Source organism: Odontomachus brunneus, unplaced genomic scaffold (assembly GCF_010583005.1).
Source record: "Odontomachus brunneus isolate Ranch 3 - 2012 unplaced genomic scaffold, Obru_v1 Obru_scaffold_039, whole genome shotgun sequence".
Classification (NCBI taxonomy): Eukaryota; Metazoa; Arthropoda; class Insecta; order Hymenoptera; family Formicidae; genus Odontomachus; species Odontomachus brunneus.
Window position 1 is genome coordinate 2047957 of NW_022639489.1, and position 5909 is coordinate 2053865.

The 5909-nt window shown below is 33.7% G+C and overlaps 1 protein-coding gene across 1 annotated transcript in view; it reads left to right on the top strand.

The window, feature by feature from the left end:
* Nucleotides 1–5909, top strand: part of LOC116844145 (serine/threonine-protein phosphatase 2B catalytic subunit 2-like) — a 299053-nt gene that overhangs the window by 92595 nt on the left and 200549 nt on the right. The gene's annotated exons all lie outside the window — the stretch shown is intronic.

The following is a 5909-nucleotide window of genomic DNA, read 5'->3' on the forward strand; positions in this document are numbered from 1 at the left end:
ATATATATATATATATATATATATATATATATATATATATATATATAAAATTACTTATATACATTTGAAAAATAATGAGAAATATACATGCATTATTCTTTATCATAACAAAGCTGGGATAACTTAAACTGGATCAACGAAGGATAAACGTATTATGTAATACGTATTATCATTCTGATATTCTAAAAAGAGAAAGACTACCTGGTAAAAATATTTGGGTTAAATTTAATATATTTCACATGTCCAGAGTAAAATACTCAAATTTTTATGTTAACTTAGCAAAAGGCGAATATAAATAACACAAATATTATATAAAAAATTAGTACTGATACTATTGTGAAGCAAATTTTATGTTAAATCGACATATTTATGATATTAAATGTAATACAAAAAAATTGTTATTTTCACAATAAGAAAAATATTCTATTTATCTTTTTTTTTATCACGTTGCTTTTAAAGTATTGTCAGTGATTTTACCTGAAATTTTCTTAATTTTAATTAATTCCTCTAATTAAGTCAATTAATATTACATTTGGCAGATTTTTTTGCTAAAGATGGAATCGAACTTGGAAGAACTGTGTCTCTTTATCTATTACACTACTACTTTGATTGTGTACATGCTGATACTATTGTATATATCGTAAGATAGCGAAATATAATTTTTCAGTAAAAATATAATTTCAGTCAATATATTAGTTTTCAGTATTATCTATAATATGTTAATCTATATTGAAGTATAAAACGTGTAATTTTAATATTTGCATATGTTGAATATCAATTTTTAATACGAAATATATTTGGATAATACAAACACAATATATTAAATTGACACACGCGTATGTTAAAAATGTAACAGGAATCAGTTTTAGCGCGTAAGTTAAAAATGTTTCTTTCTGTACAATAATACTCTTCGAGTCACATAGAATAAACCACACAATTATTGATAATCTCCTTCTTAGTCATTGATATTGTAGAAAAATCTGGTTTTTCTTGCGGCTAGCATTACACTTAAGCTTCTTTCCTGCACTCTATAATTCCAAAAGGGATTTTCACAACTAAAGCGGTAGACGGATGCAAGGAAAATCATATTTTTCTAGAGTGCCAATTACTCTCTGAGGAGGATTATTATATACATAATAATTGTGTGGTTTGTCATTAAGGACAAATATCAGGGAGACACTAAAGAGAGCACGTAATAAATAAATCTATCTATTTAAAAACCCGATTGCACATAACAAATTAGATATAGTCAATAGGGAATGTCAATATTAAATATAGTCAATAGGAAACCCAAGAAAAACGAGCTAAAATAATATATGCACTGATTTTATTTATTCTATTTTTTTGTAAAATATTAAATTCAGTTAGTGTAAAACTTTTGGTTTAGCTGAACGTTGAGGTAATCAATGAAAATCACCATGGCACGAAAATCATCGATGGCGTAAACTGGACGGAGAAATCGTTATCGGGTTGACATCTCGTCGCGAGATTCGGTATTCGCAGGGCAAAGTCGCGTCCGTAAACGACGTAGATGAGCGATCCAACGGGCTCGTAAACACGGGCGTCCCTCGTCGTCGTCATCGGTGTGTTTACACACTGGGCTATTCCGGACAGAATTGAATTGCCAATCACACATAGACGAAACGCCGAGGTATACGGAAAATTCGGCGCGAACGGCGAGTTTCCATTGTTGTAGGCAACGAATTCGTGCGACGGAAGAGCGCCACTGATCATCATGATTGGTAGAATTTCGAGCCGTGAAGACTATCCGATTCCATAATTGGTAGATTCCTAGTTTGCACCCAATTCACCAGGAATCTGGTAATTACCAGTGGCTCGCGCGAATCCCAAACGCTTCTCCGCGTTAGCGATGCGGAAGCGCGAGCGTTTGCACTTCTCATCAGAATATCCGATCTAGAGTTGCCGGATGTCCGCACAGAAAAAAGATCAGTTTCCACTTAAAATTAATATACTCAATTGAGCAATCGTTGCTTCATGTATAAGTGACGATATATAACTTTATCGGAAGAATTTTAAATTCCTGAGTTTCAACAGTGTAGGATTTTATCTGAATATTATAATAGTGTCACAAGAAGTAGGATATGATTATCTTGATGACAATAATATCTTCTCCCGACATTTAACCCTTTCGTACTTGCGGGACATGTATAATCTCCTTTACGAAAAAAATCTTAATTTTAAAATAGTTTTATCGATTTCTATCTCGGCTTGTTTTAAAGAGGAAACATATATGTAAAAAATTAGTATACTTTTAAATTTAATATTTTTTACGAAATGTGGTTATCTAAACTTCCCAAAAAATCCAACTTTTAGATAGCAAACAGGAAAAATGTCTTCTCAGACGTTTCTCCGTCTCGTTTAGCGAATTCATAGAAAAGAGGATCGTGTTTTGTTAGTAAACGTTGTAAACTGTTACTTATAAAAGTTAAATTGCATAATTATATCGATAACCATCAACAGCATGTACGGAATTGTTTCGATCTGAAGTCGAAAATGCGTTCAGGAATTCCTTATAGTCACTATTTATGAGATCTGTTATCTGAAATTTAACTTTTTAAAATTTGTTATATTCTATTTGTAATCAGTGATAAGAAAAATACCTAATCTACAAGTAAATCATATTTAAAATGTATCAATATTTAAGCTTTTCTTGATCACTATTTTAAATCTGCCATTTTAAATTTTAAATTTTGTTAGTAAATCTGGAATCAGCGCTTCCAAAAACGTCCATAATCATCTTAATGTAAAATATATCTCCTCTGAGAAAGATACTATATTCTCAGTTTAATATTTTGTGCTTCTTATTTTTTGAATTTGAGTAATAAGAATATATTTTTGTTAGTTAAATATCTCTTACAAAATATATGAATCCAACTAACTTATCTCCGTTTAACGCTATGTAATCTCATTTATGTAAAAAATAGATATTTCCAAAGTAGGAATTTTTCTCTGTATAGATTTCAACTAAATCGTCCAACTGAAATCTAGCGATTCTAAATGGTTCACGTCAATATTACTCGCGTCGTAAAATCAATTGTTGAAAAAGAGCACAGTTCAGCTGAAATTCTGACATCTGGCAGCCGTAATTCAATCCTTATCGCGAAACATTCTCGTGATCCATCCAAATTTTACTAGTCTGATAAAAACGCACGCTTAATAAATCGCGGATTGTTTCCGCGTTGCAGTATAAAAATTGCGAAACACATGGATCGCGCGGCTGTTTTTCTAACAGAAGGGAGGAATTTAGCACGCCCGAGGCGTGCAGTTTATTTTTACATTTAATAGGAATCCAGTCCGGGGTTGAGGGGGGAACGAGGTAGGAACGGTCGCGATTATTCGCGACGTAATCCAGAGTGACAATAAATGCCGGGCTAATTGCACATTGTCCGCGTTGTAATGAAACTCTGAAAGGATTACACGTACTGATCCTCGCGTCACCGGTCGACTACGACGACGACGACGACGACGACGACGACGACACGGGTTATGCTCAACACCAGTTCGAACCAGCGCGCTTTGATATCCCGCGCCGCGGAAATTCTCACGTAAACCGTCCTCGCATCATCTTCTGATCGTTGCACAACCGGAGAAACAAGGAATTAAAAAGAAAAAAGAAACAAAAAGAGAGTCAAGCCGTTCTCTAATAATCCGTGCAATTTCACGTTTAATTAAAATTCAAACACGCGAACGCGTAGCTGTTCTCTCTCTATCTCTGTCTCTCTTCCCTTCTCCGCTTCTCCCTTCCTCTTCCCCTCTTTCTCTCCTTCTCTATGTTCGAATTACACCTCTTTATCGGAGTGCTTAGCGCTTCGATAAAAACAGCCGTTAATTGAAAATTCTCCGTTCGAGAGCGGGCAGGCCCGCCGTTCATTTGCGGAATTGCGGGAGGCAGGCGGGGCTCTCATATTTTTATTCCGCTACGGATGTTTGTGTAAACGGACCCCATTACTATCGTTTCGCCATTCGGCATTCATCGACGTACCGCTTGTTACGGGCTTATTGTTGACATACCGAGTTTATAATCACGATAAAATGATGCATCGAGAGTATCATTACGTCGCTGATAATCACGTCGCTCGAATGTGCCCGGAATAATCGCGCGGACAAATATCACGTTTCGCCGTTTCAGCGTGTTAACGTTGCCGGCACAGAACTATGGCCGGAGATAGCTCATCATTATCATGCCGTGAAACGATCGGTAATGGTTACTTTGCGATACTTTCAATCACGTTGATGAAGCAAACATACTGTATTAAATTATTCATACAACAATGGAAATTTTTTATTGTATTGACGCTACGGCGAATTTACTGAAAATAACACGCAGTTTTTCATATTGCGTTTTAAGAGATACCTCAGATTTTTATTTTATAAAAATTATTTTGCTTTATGAAACTTCATATATTTCATGTAACATTTCGAGAGATACCTCAGATTTTCTTATTAAATTTTACACGATATATTGTTTGAAGTAAATTTTAATCATTTTTTTCATATTTCGTTATTCTATGTGACAAGTATGAGTGTTATGTGAACCATTTATGACAGATACCACCTTTACAAATCGAATAGTAAAATTGTTACCAAAGAACAGTGCTGTAAAAGGACCAAAATTTACACGCAAAGGAAATGTATGAAATCGGGCTATCTTTATATTTCAGCCTGCTGAACTCGAGTACGAAGCTTAAAATTATAAAATAAATTGTTCAAATTTTTGTAAGTTTAAGATAATTCTTGATCACTCAATATATACTCGCAGCTCTTATCAATCAAAACCTATTCTTTTTTTGCTATTTTATACCCTCAAAAAATTCAAAAGATACTTTTTTGTAATGAAAAAGTGATTTATGATTTATGTTACATTACGAATAACGAACATGCCATTAGCTCCGCACATGAACGTTGCTCCTGGGAGGAGGAGGGGGTTGTACATTATCTCTCCTGCACTATTATTCACGAAGCTGCAAGAATGGGTCAGATAACTCAGAATCATTCGTTACATTAAAAAAATATCAATAAAAATAAAAATCAATAGTCTATAAAAACAACTTTTTTGTTCACAATTGTCAATCGTTTATGAAAAAGTATTTGCTGGAAAATGAAATTTTCTGTAAAAAGAACTGCATTTTCACAAAGTCCCTCAAAGTTTGAACTATTTTAAGCTTCATTTGCGAGTTCAGCTAACCCAAAAATATAAAGAGTTCGGTTTCATGCATTTCTTTTATGGACAAGTTTTAGCCCTTTTACAGCATTGTTCTTTATGTACATTATATACTCTTAGGGCTTATTTAGAAGTCTTTTTCATGTCTTTTTCATTTAGAAGTATCTTTATCACGTTGTGAGAGAATTGATAACGGAAACTAGAAATTTTTTAATTACATTTATAAAACAAATATACTTGACGTGTATTGAATTAATCATATAATACTGAAGATCTTTTGTCGTATTGATGGAGCGCCAAATTTGCTGAAAGTAACACTCAGGTTGTTTCACACGGCGTATTGTTTTGAGTAAATTTTGCTGATTTATTTCGCGTATTATATTATTCATGCTTCTATTATTCGTGCTTCTATTCATTATTCTTCATGCTTCTGTTGCGTTACTCTATGACATAAATTTATGCATCACGTGAATTATTCGTGAGAGATGCAACCTTTACGAATCGATTAGTAAAGTTGCTACCAAACTAACGTATACGTATCTATTTGAATATGAGCAAACGCAGCTTCCTGCTTTCTTTCTCTCTAATAGAGAACATCTGTAGCATACCTTCCCCTCCCTCCCTCCTGCGTTCCCATATCATCCTTCTGCCGATACGTAAGCTTAAAAGCATCGACCCGTTATATATATATATATATATATATATATATATATATATATATATATAT